This window comes from Nothobranchius furzeri, chromosome 5 (genome assembly GCF_043380555.1).
Source record: "Nothobranchius furzeri strain GRZ-AD chromosome 5, NfurGRZ-RIMD1, whole genome shotgun sequence".
NCBI lineage: Eukaryota > Metazoa > Chordata > Actinopteri > Cyprinodontiformes > Nothobranchiidae > Nothobranchius > Nothobranchius furzeri.
The window spans coordinates 12,995,038-13,010,198 of NC_091745.1; the positions used below are offsets into that span (position 1 = coordinate 12,995,038).

A 15,161-nucleotide genomic window follows, 5' to 3' on the forward strand; every position below is an offset into this window, starting at 1 on the left:
AGGCTTTGAGGCTGGAGCAGAGTGGGGCTGGTTGGTTGAGTCCAGCTTCTCGCATGTTGAGCCACGCACATGGACATTACAAATAATCAATTTACTCTCTCTCTCTCTCTCTCTCTCTCTCTCTCTCTCTCTCTCTCTCTTTTCGGGTGTGTCGTCCTTTAAGGTAATATGGGATAAAATCAAATTACCTATCACAGATCACCTTCAAAACTCAGTCCACAGGGCCGTAGCAAGGCATTTTGGAGGCCAAGGCAAAATAGACCCCACCCCCCACCCCGTGTCACTGGGCTCTGTGTAATTCACACCCTGGGAGGTTTTCTCAGCATAACTGAACATCAGAGAGAGTCAGACAGCTGCTGGGTTTGTGATCAGCTCTCTGGCTTCCTGTATCACTGTGGCTCTTCGAGCACAGTAATAAACTGCAGAGTTTTCAAGCTGCTCATCAGCAGATACACTTGATCCTTGTTGTTTTCTCTGGAAACAGTGAAGTGGTTCTGCACTGATGGAGAATAATATATGATGGTCCCACTGGGAGCAGAAATGTGTGCGACCCACTCCTGTCCTTTTACTTCAGCCTGTCTGATCCAGCTGATCTGAGCATCTCTATCTGATATTCCTGCATATGTACAGGTCAGCGTGTGGGATTCTCCAGGTCGTTTCAATGCTGCTTCAGATCATCCATATTTATATATATACTGGACAATTCATGTCCATAGGCTGTAAGGCTGGGATCAAATGACGACACCCCTCGAACTGAAGCGATGTAGCTACAAGCTAACCCAAAGCTAATGCATAGGTGGGAGCTAAGCTAACGGAGGTAGCTACCTAGCTACAACCGGAGCTAAGTGTGCACACCACCGGAAATGACCTGAAGTTCACACGGAGGTTTGTGACACTTTTACCTGAAAATTATCAACCCATGAATAAAAAGTATCAAATCCGTAAGTTTATAAATTATTCCTTAATGAAAAGATATTTTGCTTTTAGCAAGTTTTCAATATTTTTAACACAGTTATTAGTGTTTGAAATTAATTAGCAAGCTAAGTGACAATATATTTCATATATTCCTAAAACGTATTACTTGTTTGTATCTTGTAAAGCCAAGTAGCCTTTATTCTGGACTCAGAACAATTCACCAAAAGTAAAGAGACATTAAATCACTTTATTGTCACGTCACATGTGCAGGTACACTGGTACAGTACATGCGAGTGAAATTCTTGTGTGCTAGCTTCACAGCAACAGAGTTGTAAAAATACAGTAATGTAAAAACATGTAAAATATTAAAATGGCTAATCTAAATATACAAATGAATAAAGTAAACAATAAGATAAGAGATAGAAAATATACAGAGGCTGGTATGTGCAAAACAGTGGCATTAATGTACAGTATGGAGTGTGTAATGTTGGAGTTTCAGTAGTGAGGGTGAGGTGTCTGCGATGTGTTCAGCAGTCTGATGGCCTGATGGAAAAAGCTGTCTCTCAGTCTGCTGGTTCTGGACCGGATGCTGCAGAACCTCCTTTCTGATGGAAGTAGTCTGAACAGTTTATGGCTGGGGTGACTTGAGTCCTTGATGATCCTCCCCGCTTTCCTCAGGCACCGCTTCTTATAGATGTCCTGGAGGGAGGGAAGCTCACCTCCTATAATCCTTTCTGCACACCGCACTACTCTCTGGAGAGCTTTGCAGTTGTAAGCGGTGCTGTTGCCATACCAGGTGGAGATGCATCCAGTGAGGATGCTCTCAATAGCACAGCGATAGAAGATCCTGAGGATACGGTGGCTCATGCCAAATCTTTTCAGTCTTCTGAGAAAGAAGAGGTGCTGCTGTGCCTTCTTCACTGTATTTTCCGTGTGCACTGACCACGTAAGATCCTCTGCCAGATGAACTTCAAAGAAACGGAAGCTGCTCATCCTCTCCACAGCGTCGCCGTTGATGGTGGTGGGGGGGTGTATTCCTCTGCTCCTCCGGAAGTCCACTATCATCTCCTTTGTTTTTGTGACGTTGAGGGTGAGACTGTTGTCCTGACACCAGTGGGTCAGGGCGCTGATCTCCTCCCTGTAGGCCGTCTCATCGTCGTTGGTGATGAGACCTACCACTGTGGTGAAGTCCGCATACTTCACAATGATGTTGGAGTTTCTCGTGGCCATGCAGTCGTAGGTTATACAGATGAAGTAAGCACAAGATAACTTACTGGAAGAAACTGAATTATCATGAGAGCCAGAACAAGAGAGCCTGATAACAGTCATGTGAAAATAATCATTAAAACTTATGTATGTATAATAGAAATAAAAATATGTTAGAAATAGTGTAACTCACTGTGATCCAAACAATAAATCATCACTGTTAGACTTTGCTGGCATTTGCTAGTATATTACTGTAAAATCAACAGTAAAATACAGCTAAAATCTTAACAGTGTAGTACTGTATTTGGCATGTAATGGTGAGTAAATTCAACAACATCACACATTTTTCATGGTATGCCACTGTTTTAAAGGAAACAGGTAAAGTACAGCAAATATAAAAATTTGGTATACCTCTGACATTTTTCTGTCTGTGGTTTTTCAGTGGACATTTTAAAATACCTTGCTCAAATCTTCATTCAGACTGCATTACCAAAACAATTCTTTGTGAGACCACCAATGAAAAAACACTATGCCCCATAGTAAAGAGAAAATGCTCCAAGAATAAATCTTTTAATTGAGCTATTATAAAAGCATACAGTATGTAATCACTCACTAAAATCTGTTTAAAAATATTTAATTATAATCCCGTAAAAAATGATTGGATGTTTTGACCAAGCCTACATTGTAAATAAATAAATCATCTCAGATTAATAAAATCATATTTAAGCTATACCATTAGTCCTTCTGCCTAAATGACAGTAATTGACATCTGCCTGGTGGGCGATTTAAACTGATGAATGTTTACAGAATTTTATCAAAAAACTGACATACCAGTTTACGACTTTATAATTGTAAGAAATTGTATGTAAAATATTCCATAAAATATTGATCATTTCAAAATTCCATCAGTTGTTTTTTTCTGCATGTTTTCACAGCAAGATTATAGGATAATTACAGCCACCAAAATAATGCTGTTGTCTGTCTATTGTGTTCACTATAGATGTAACAAAAAATTCAGACAGCTATATCTTAAGGAAATGGGCCAAGGAAGAACTCATCAAAGGTATTTTCCACCCCTAGGTATGTTTTATGTTGTTGGGTTTCCCAGAATTAGATAAGTGAAAAAGAATTCATCAATTTCACCTGATACAACCTGGATATTTGCTTTCAAAACAACAACATTGGAAAGACAATCTATGACCGTTGTCTTGCACTTTCAGGAAAAGAAGAAATAAAAACATTTTCCAAACACATATCCCGAATGCGACCCATTACAGGGGAGTTGGTCAGTCTGGTAAGTATTTTACTGCATGTTTTGGCTTTTAAACTAGCCATAGCTGTGATCTTCATGCACATTCTGCAAAATGGTCCCTGTCCATAAATGTGTAAACACCTTATTGAAGTTACCCGAATGTTTTAAAAACTGACAAACAGGGTGATTAATTTTCAGCTGCTACCCATGCAAAGTAATGTGATGCTTAAAACCAAATTTTTTAGGATCTACAAACAATGCATAATCTATTTTTCAATTGTCAGCATGTGATTGTATTTTGGACTGATAGCCAAAGCTAGATTTAACTTAAAATATACAATGCCACCTTCCTTCACATTTAATGATGTTCTTTACCTCATGGACAATCCAGATTCTAAAATAGCTGATGTTTTCTTTTTGTAAATATTCTATGTAAATAATGTATTCATTCATGTAACTGGAAAAACAGTTCTCTGTTTACCATTTTCTTGAATAACCTTTCCCTATATTTTTAGTCACATCTCAGATATGAATAAGAAAACTGCTTGTGCCAAAACGTTTCTGCGAATTATTGTTTTGCTCTTGATCATTTTTTCTTTTTCTTTTTTTCTTTTCAAAGGTAAAAGGATTTGCTTCACATTTTCCGTAATGGAGACTGCTATCAAAGTCAGTTTGTTTCCTTGACTTCTCTTGTGTATGACATTTGTTTTCAATAAAGTTAGGAGCAAAAAAAACAAAGGCAAATTTGGCAGTAAGTGTTTGCAGGTGAAGGCTGCTGGCAGTGAATGCTGTGATATGCAGAACAAGTTGGAGAGGTTTAACTCTGATATTGAGGTCGAATAATTTTCCTTTTTGTGGCCATTTTTGAGGGGATGTTACATTTTAGGCATATTTGAGCCGAAATATCCCTGGAAAAGAAACTATTGAAGATATAGTGTACTTAAAATGTTTCTCTGTAAATATTGTGGATTCCGTGCACACAAATTTATATTGTTCAGTTCACATGTTAGAAGCCATAAACACAATGCAAACTATGTTTTCTTGTGGAATTGAGAATTGTAAAGCCACTTTTAAGACATTCACTGCCTTTTGTTCCCATATGCACAGAAATCATAGAAGAGGGGAGGACACTGAGGCCCTGTCCACACGTAGCCGGGGATCTGCCAAAACATAGATATTTTTCTACGCTTTGGCTTGTCATCCACACGAAAACGGAGTTTTTTCACACGAAAACGGATCTTTTAAAAAACTCCGGCCAAAGTGAAGATCTGCGTTTTCTCCGTTTTGGGTGTCTGCGTGTGGACAGACAAAACCGGAGTTTTAAGGTCCGCAACGTCACTTTCCGCGACAAAAAATGCTGACATCACGTGTGCGACCTGTGTTTACACTAGCCGGCATCATGGAAGCCCTCAGCTGCGCTCTGTCACTACCGATCCATCAATTGTCCAAGCGCTTTTTGCTTTTTTGTTTTTGCAAGCGGAATTACTGCTCCTTGCGGAAGACCACAGACGAAGGACGAGGTTAAGAACGGGGGAAGTACTGCCGCCTACAGGTCTGGCATGTCCTTAACAACGTATTTATCCGGGTACGTGTGGACAGAGTTTGTTTTTAAAACGCGGTGATGTGGATGCAAGTTTTTGGAGGGGCGGATATTCGTTTTCAAAAAACCCCGGCTACGTGTGGACTAGGCCTGAGGAGGAGATCTGGAAGTTCACTGGAAATCTTAGCTGTCAAGTTCCTGGATGTGGGTATGTTGGACAAAATATTAAAACTCTTTGTGTCCATCTGAGGTTCCATATTAAAGATGGAAAAAAGTATTATGCCCATTTGAAGGTTGCTCTAAATATTTCAGTGTTCGAACATCATTCTCTAGTCATATTTCTCGGAAACACATGCAGTCAAAGACTGTTCAACAGACAAGTCAACAAGAAATCGGTGACATTAACATGGTACAAGGACAAAACACAAGGACAGAACAGGACACCTTAGAAGACAGACATTTACAGAATGCTACAAATAATGAAGAGCCATTTCTAAATCAATTGGCAATGTTTTATTTAAAAATGCAAGCTAAAATGCTTTTGCCAGCCAGCACTATACAGTGCATCATAGAGGAATTCCAAGATCTTCACAGCTCTGGGGTGCACAATGTTCTTGGAAAACTGTTTGATAAACTTTCTGCATTTGATATACCTGAAGCACCTATACACAATATTATTCAGGAACTTTCACAAAATGACTTCCTAACACAGTACAATAAAGGTGTGTTGAGGTCAGACAAGACAAGAAAGACATTTTTCAAACTTCAGCTATATAGAGCCCACTCAAATTTATTTAGGATGTGACTGTACAGGGAAAAAGCGTTTTCTTTATTATGTGCCAATTAAAAAACCCCTAAAGTCTCTCCTGGGACAACCCACAGTGCAGGAGCAGTACAAACATTCAAAACTCCATCTATCAAAAGACATGCTGTTAGAGGATGTCTCAGATGGTCAAAATGTCAAAGATAATTTACTTTTGCAGCAGTATCCATCATCTCTGTCCCTTATGCTCTACCAAGATGCATTCGAAGTGGTCAATCCATTAGGTCAAGGCAAAACAAAACACAAAATCCTAGCAGTGTACATGACACTAGGTGAGATTTTACCGCACAACCGGTCTTCTGTTGATGCGATGCAACTTGTTTTGCTTTGCAGAGAAGCCGATTTCAAGACTTTTGGCCACAACAAAGTTTTTGCCAGTCTTATTGCAGACCTTAAAGATTTGGAAGAGACGGGGTTTTTGGCAGCAGACGGAAACATGATCAAAGCAGTTTTGATAGCATTCTTAGAGGACAATCTGGGCTCACACTGCATTGGTGGTTTTACTGAGAATTTCAGTTGCAGCAAACATTTTTGCAGATACTGCTTAGTTGACAGGGAAGGCTTCATTAAAAACCCGCTAGCACTTGGCCCAAAAAGAACTGCTGACAACTATAAAGATAGTATAGAGATCCTCTCCACAACTGACCAGTCTGTAGTGAATGGCATAAAATTTAACTCTGTATTCAATTCACTGAAGTACTTCCATGTGTGCTCTGGGCTACCTCCATGACCTTTGGGCCATGACCTATTTGAAGGAGTAGTTTCAGGTGACTTGTCACTATATATTGATACCCTTGCTCGAGTTGAGAAGCATTTCACATATAATGAGTTAAACAGAGCTATTGCAAAGTTCAAACACATAGGAAGTGATGCTTTAAGTAAGCCATGTGAGGTGAAAACAGGACAGAGGTTGGCAGGTTCAGCAGCACAAAACCGGTGCCTTCCGCGACTTATACCTCTGTACATTGGTGAAAAGATAAAAGATCCTGTGGATAATGAGGTTTGGCAGTTATGTCTTAAGCTCAGAGACATTGTTGAACTTGTATGTGCCCCCCAAATCAGTCACAATGACATTGCCTACCTGAAGATAATGATAGAGGAGTATATATATCTGAGGCACAGTATGTTTCCTGACAAGGCTTTGAAACCGAAGCACCACTATTTGTCACATTATCCAGAGCTAATACTTCACTTTGGGCCACTTATTCATTTATGGACTCTTAGGTTTGAGAGCAAGCACTCTTATTTCAAAGGATGTTCAAGAAAAGTGCATAACTTTGTCAATTTATGCAAGACTCTGGCTGAACGGCATCAGCTACTGCAGTCCTACCTCTTGGCAGGGCAAATATTTCCACCTACAATTCAAATCATTGGGGAAGCGAATGATTATAGACATCATCTTTACAACTCTGCCACTCAGGATGCTGTGACAAAAGCAAATGTCTCTAATCATAACATGCTAGATGTGTCAGCAGTTGTCTACAAAGGTACCAAATATGTCAAAGGTCATGTTGTTGTAGTAGATCACACTGATGAGAGCACTGAGTTTGGGAAGATAGTTGTGATACTTGTTAATGATTCTAAAGTGTACTTTTTGCTAGAATTGCATCAGTCAGTATGCCTTATTGACCTTGGACTTTATTGCCTACACTGCCCTACAGACAGAAGTTTGTGTGTAAATGCTGACAGTCTGATGGATTATTACCCAATACCCCTTTATAACTTGGCAGATCTTTTTGTTGTCTCCCTGCACCATTCAGTTTCTTCATGATTTTTTCCTCTTATATTTCAGTGATGGAAATTGAGGATGACATCACATGCATCCTGCCGGAATTGGAGAGACAGAAAGTACTGTCCATTGCAGACCACCTGAAAGATGTCATCGGTGTCCAACAAAAAAGTGACCTTCTGTTAGTAGAGGCAGATGATCTCAAACATTTTCTTATACCAATTTAAATACATAAACTACTACTTGCATTTAAGTAAGGTTTGTATACATTTTGTATACATCTGACTATTTATCAGCTGTAGGTCGCACAGGTCACTGATTCATTTCTTTTGTACATTATGACCATCAGTTGCCAATTTCTTCTCACTATACCATTCTGGATGTTTAACTACAAAGCATTTTATTGAAGAGACTTTTTGAAATCAACGTGGAAACCATTAAAGGTGGACACTACATTTTACACCATTCACCTTCCATAAGTAGTCTTGAAATAAAGTTTGGAAATTCAGGCAAATTGTGGCATACAAGACAGATAATGAGTTCATTCTTCGTTTGCAGTGATGAGATTGCTTCTTTATATTTTCCTCCTCACAGTCTCCATTACTGCCCTTTTTATTGCTCCACATCCAGTGAAGATATTTCTTATTGAGAACATGTTAGATGAATAGACTATTGGTTTTATAATTATTTTTCTTTTTAAAGAACGCAGTGAAGCAGAGGACCTAAATGACACCATTACTCTGGACCTTTACCCTGCTGTATCAGAGGAAACATCAACGCAAAGTATTCATCCACCTTCCTCAACATCCACCTCTTGCTATCATTCCAGCTCATGGGTTTCAGACTTTCAGATTCCTTGGCAAAGATTTCTACTTAGACTGTCACAGGCAATCACCAGTGGGGTGAAAGCTCATCCAGAAGACAGGAGGAGTATGGTCAGAATTGTTGTGGAGGCCATGCAAGTTCACTGCAAAACTCCTAAATGCTCGGCTTGTGAAGAGATTGCTAAGTTCATTGTAAATACACATCCACAAACATTTGCAGATTTTACTGACAAAGGAGAAAGACTAGGTTCTGGCCATTATTAATTACTGAGAAGCATCAAATGTAGAGTTGAGCATGTTAACCGGGATAATGTAACACACAGATTACGTCGACCAAAGAGAACCAGGAATGAGGAAGACTGCAGTCCAGAGAGAGATGATACTTCAAAAGTGGTTCGGCGCCTTGTTGATAGCTATGGTTGTATCAATTGGCATCCATTTCAGCTTCCTGAGGGGAAAACTCAAGCTTCTTTGGAAGAAAAAAAGAATAGATTGTTAGCAATTTTCAGTTCTCAAGGCCCCGAAGCTGTGGAAAGACCTGAGATAGAGGATCTTATGCTCCTCACATACATTTCTCAGCGGCAGCTCATCAACAGCTGTCCCTCAGTTTCAATAGCTGAAATTTAAGAGCAATGGCCTTTCTTGTTTACACGGAAATGTTTGTCTAGCCACTTTGAAAGACTTACAGGTATCGAAATCTGTGAACGTTTGAGTCAGACCCTCATTACCAAAGGCAGGAGAATACTCAACTATTTTTCCAGCCAAAAGCTCAAATGGAACCTTGGTATTAGAAATTTCATTCAGGAGATAGAAGATGAAGGAGTTTTAACCAAAAACAAGGTCGGCACAGCAGCCATACTTCTCATGATGAAGTACTACAATGAAAATGAAGACTCCCATTTCCTTTTGGCAGATGTACGTATTTTTTTTCTCCAACAATTCTAGAACAAATGCTGTTTATTTATTTATTTATTTATTTAATTTTCACATAGAATGTTTTGGTTTTTCTTTCAGGAAATCTCTACCAGGATGTCCCTGGAAGCAGAGGGAAATCTGCCTGTCACACCAAGACTAATAATGCTTGGTGAGCTGTTATCTTTTTGTTCCTTGATTACATTTTGCTCTCAATTTAAGAGGGCTTTCTCTGGAAAAGGAGGGCAAAACGGTAACCTAGCAGCAGCCAAATCTATATATAGCCTCACCCCTTTTCACGTCTCCACATTTCGATTTGAAACCTCTGCCCCAGACAGTGTCTGGAAAGAGGGATGGCCATCTGCTAGAAAACTTTGAGCTGGTTGGAAGATGCCAGCTAGTGTCCGTCTACTGGCTACCATGGCATGTTGCATAATGTGTTTCTCTTATTTATTTAGGTAGGAGTTTGTTGACTGCCACCTGCTGGATGGTGAGTGCAGAAAGGCACATCATCTTTGAACTGCATTCAGCAAACTGCTTTGCTGATGCACTGTCAGTATTCTTTGGGTCATTTTATGTCCTGAATCTGGAATACCAGGAGGCAGCATGTGCAACATTGGAGTTAATTCAAAGGTATGTCATAACATTTATATGATCAGTGCTATGATGAATGAACTATCCCCAAGTTAGTCGTCATTTTCCTACAAACCCAGGGTTCTTGAATTATACTGATTTATATCCTTAAGATTTTTTGTTAGAATTAACCCCGAAGAAGGGACAAAATGTACATCCAAATTTGGCACAAGCAGGAAGACTGGGACAAGTGTGAAGCGGAAGGTTGTCCACATTAATCCTCGTGTCACAACTTTTCTCCAACGGCTGACAGAATTTGAGTGGAAAACCTCAAACTAGGTAGCACAGTTTTCATTTTTCTAAACTTGATTGTAAAGCCTGCAAAGCAGGCAAGGTGTTAAAGTGTAGCTTGTTGCTTTTTGGAACATACCTGTCTCCACAGATCACTCATGGCCCAAGTTGTCTCGACAAGCTAAGAAGAATGGTCAACCTCTCTCCCCATGTTCCAAGAAACTGGCTGTTAAATATATTTGTTTTTGTATGACGCTTATTGTTTTTCTTACCTTTGTCTTCCAAATATTTCCAAAAAAGCATAATTTTGTATTATCTCTCCCTGGGGAAACTGAATGACAGGCAATTTATTGGTATGTTTTTCTGTTTTAATGGAAGAAATCAAGTAATAAAAAAAGATAATCCAGTGCATTTTGTTTACATCTTGATTTTAAATATATCCAACAATCACACAAACAAGTGTGCAGGTGTGTGTGCTCGCACACAAGTATAAACCTTTTATCTTGGGAGCCTTTATTTTATTACAGTATGTTACAGTTTACTCATATCTTAGTAAAATATGACATGAAAAAGGTAAATTACTGCCCACAAGAACACAGTACCCTCTGACAGCGTTGACTATTTTCAGTAGCAAAAGTGTATGTTTACGGTAAATCACTGGAAAAGGTATTGCAGCATACCTTGAAATGAGCTTACGGTAACATACCATAAACATACAGCACAACACATATTTATTAATCACGGTATAATGTTGCGTTATTGATGTAATTTTCTTGTGAAATATATTACGGTACTTTAGTGGCAACGCTGTTGCCGGTGAGATACTGGCAACGCTGTTGCCAGTATCTCACCGCCATGCAGTCAGAGGGTTTTTTACAGCAATAAAACATACAGTATAATTCTGGGATCAACACTAAGTGGTGAGTTACTGTTAACCATGCATCACGGTATCATGCTGGCAACAGTGTTGCCAGTTTATTACTGTGAAGTGGATAGGTAAAGTCTAACAGTCCAGCCATAGCTGATTAGCAATCATGAAATGAAGTCTGGGAAGTTGTACGTTTCACTCTTTTATTACATTTTTTTTCTTAGATCTGTTTAAATGGCAGCCTGTGTGTCTTCAACATCAGCTACACAAAGCAGCAAGTGTACGTACCAAGTACCTGTCTTGACCACTTCATGTGTGGTTTTGTACTTTAAACAGCAAGGTTATTTTTTCCTCCATAGCCGTTTGTATCATTGGAGACAGCTACGTGAGGCGTGGTGCCCAGAGAGCTGCAGAGACCCTCAGAGACATCCTTGGCCTCCCTGATGTCCGTGTCTCCTGGTTCGGTTGGGGTGGACTGAGGTGAAAAGACCTTCTCCCCTTCTTTTTCCACTCCCTGCAAGGAAGAGCAGCTCCTGATGTCCTTCTCATCCACTGTGGTGGCAATGACATGGGGGTGGTCAGCAGTGTGAAGCTGGTCAACATAATGAAGGAAGACCTGCACCGGCTTCACCTTCTACACCCTCATATGAAGATCATCATGTCATCCATCACCCAAAGGAGTAGATGGAGGGCAGGTGTAAAACCTGCTAAAATTGAGAAGGCCAGGAGGTTTGTCAACAGTGTTCTGGCTACTTTTATTTCTAGCTTAAATAGTGCCGTTGTTGTGCATCCTCACATCAGACATGACAGTCCAGGGACATTTTTGTCAGACAAAGTTCATTTCACAAATAGGGGAAATTATATATTTTTTAAAAATTATATATTTTTTAACTAATATTGCCGATTGTCTTAAAGGCCAGCTGCAAAAGCAGTGAAAGACTTCCAGCTGAAGTCTTTCTGCTTTTGAATTTTGCCTTTAGGACAGATTTATTTTCAGGCAAACAGGATAAACATATCCCTGACTGGTATAGCTAATGTGTTGTTGATATAATTTATCTATAGCCATAACACTGTTGACAGCTCTGTTCTTCCTTCACAACCCAATGTTCCACTCACTCTGCAGCTCTCTGGGCCCCTTTTATTATTTTAAGTGTTTCCAAATGTTCCGACACTTGTTATTTTATAAAATCTAGTATAAATCTCTCTGCAATATCGCGTGGACATCGGGGGCAGTCCCACTGGACTGGCAGACCGTTGTGGTAGTTCCCTTATTTAAAAAGGGTGACCACAGGATGTGTTCCAACTACAGGAGGATCACACTTCTGAGCCTTCCTGGTAAGGACTATTCAGGGACTCTGGAGAGGAGGGTCCGCCAGGTTGTTCAACCTCAGATTCAGGAGGAGCAATGTGGTTTTCGTCCTGGCTGTGGAACACTGGACCAGCTCTATACCATTAGGGGGATCCTGGAGGGTGCGTGGGAGTTTGCCCAACAATCCACATGTGTTTTGAGGATTTGGAGAAGGCGTCTGACCGCGTCCCTCGGGGAGCCCTGTGGGGGGTGCTCCGGGAGTATGGGGTACCAGGCCCTCTAATACGGGCTGTTAGGTCCCTGTATGACCGGTGCCAGGGATTGGTCTGCATTGACGGCAGTACGTCAAGCTTGTTCCCAGTGAGAGTTGGACTCCGCCAAGGCTGCCTTTTGTCACCGATTCTGTTCATAACCTTCATGACTGTAACCAGTCCAAATCTATTGAGCAGTAAGTACTGACAACAAATGGAAAGCACAATGTTCAGGGCCATACAACTTGTTTATTGTACCATATAAAGCCTACAATGAACTGTGCTACAGTAATACAATTTCACTGACACAAATCAAAGGGCCTCTTCATGTCTTTGGGCTGGGTCAGGCCAGAGCACTTCATCAACATCACAAGCAATATTTTCCCTCCTGAGGCAACGGGTGAAAAAGCCTCTGGTGTGCCGTATCCAGCCCTGACATGATTCCTCACTTGTGTAGCGTCCAGCAATGGTCAGTTTAGGTACAGCCTGACCTTTCACCATCTATTCAACATCTGGTCAGAAAGGAGACACAACATTGCATGTGTTCCCTTTAAATGAGCCTTCACACCAGCTGGGATTCAGACTCTGCAAATCTGAAAGATAAACAATAACTTTCTTCCCAAGGTCCCATCTGTCTGTCTCCAGAAGAAGAACTCTGGCTCGAATTAATTGCTAAATTCAAGAATGATTATAAACTACTTCTTTTGTTTGACCCTTAACCAATCAGAGTGAGTCATAGTAATATATTAGTGCCCCGCTTGTTTTCACCTGTGTGTAAACAAACATGGCTTCGGCTGCGGCTGAGCGACAACGAAGTTTTCGTTCCGAAGAGGAACGCCTCGTCCATTATATGGAACTGGTTTGGTTTTTCACCAGATGACAAAGAGCAGCGAAACGTCATTTGCAAGGAGAGCGTCAAGGCAAGTTATGGCAACGCCACAAACTTATTTAAACACTTGAAAAGAAGGCATCCCAAACAATACAATGAGAGCCAGCTGGCAGCTAAAGCTAAAAAGCCTGCGGCTACAGCGGCAGTGGCTAGTGCTTCTTCCAGGCAGCAAACGCTAACAGAAACACTCCAGAAACGTATTCCCTCTGGCAGAGACAGCAGACGATGGAACAGCGTGACAGATGCAGTGAAGTACCACTTGGTTAAAGATTTGTGTCCCGTGCCAACAGTAGGAGTGGGATTTAAGAAAATGATAATAACATTGGATCCGCGCTACGAGTTTTCCAGCCGCAAGTATTTTTCGAACATCGCCATTCCACGCATGTAGGCTGAATGCAAAGTGAGAGTTGCAGAAAATATTCAGAATGCGCAGTTATTTGCTACCACAAGCAATCTCTGGTCCAGCCGCACATCAGAGCCGTATTTGAGCTTAACTATCCACTACATGAGCAACTGGGAGCTACATAGTATTTTGAACAAGTTAATGTTTGCACAATACGTTTGCAATTGACATGTTTGCACTTTAAATATGTTTACGATTTTAATTTATGTTAAGTTACTTGAAAAACGAGAAAAACTGATTTTTGTAATTGCTTCTCTCAGGGCTTTTATCATCTCTGGTGTGAGTTTAAAATATAAGTGTGTTAGCACTGTGTTGATTATCCCTAATATGAATAAATGTTTATTTATTCAATGTTTCTCTTCAATACGCAATTGAAGTTATGCTACTCATGGATAAAAAAAAATCGTGATAAATTCGAAATTGTGATAAAATATTGGAAAAATCGTGATATTCTATTTTTGCCATATCGCCCAGCCCTAGTTTCAACTCATACGGACATTTCGGTTTTTTTACGGGAAGGTTGGCAACCCTAAAAATAAACTGTCAGTAATATCATAGCACCCAGCCAACAGTAGAAACTCTGTATAATAAACAGTAAGATGAGTTATTGTAACTGACTTTAAAAAGTTAGCAAGCAGGACGATGAGAATAAACTACACCTGAACTTAGTTTATATTTGACCCAGATAACTTCTTACCTAAAATTCAGTTCTGCCACTTGGACAGGCGGCCGGCTCAGGTTTCTACTCCTCCTCCCTCTTTTCTTCTCCAACCTGTCACTGGGCTGAGGCTCCATCACTTCCTAAATTGATTGTACTTGAACCTTCACTACCAAACAACTGTGAGATTTTAACACATGTGCCAGCATCTGTCTGATGTGCCAGTTTCTTTTTTAGTCGAATTTTCTCTGCTCCTCCTTTCCGTTTTTTGTTCTCCATTTTGTTAAGCTCGTCTGTCTGTTTACTGAGACTCAAACAACTGGCGGGTGCATCAGACCTCTGGCTATTGGTCCAGGCCAGAGTGTATTATGACCAATTGGCCAATCCACCAACTTTTACGAGGCGTCGTGTGGCGCGGCATGGACAAATTGTCTGGAACTAGAGGCCAGAAAAAAACACACACACACACCGGCCCATAAAAGATGAAAGGGTCGGCCCAGCGGGCAGTTGCCCGCTATGCCCTATGGTCAGTCCAGCGCTGTCAAGAGAGCAAACGAGGAGAAGAGAATAGCTTAAACTCCAGAAGAGTCTAAACTACAGTGGGGCAAAAAGTATTTAGTCAGCCACCGATTGTGCAAGTTCTCCCACTTAAAATGATGACAGAGGTCAGTAATTTTCATCATAGGTACACTTCAACTGTGAGAGACAGAATGTGAAA

The 15,161-nt window shown here is 40.5% G+C and overlaps 1 protein-coding gene across 1 annotated transcript in view; it reads left to right on the forward strand.

Moving 5' to 3' along the window:
• LOC139069967 (uncharacterized) overlaps nucleotides 1-15,161 on the forward strand; it is a 474,557-nt gene that overhangs the window by 396,670 nt on the left and 62,726 nt on the right. The window lies entirely within an intron of this gene.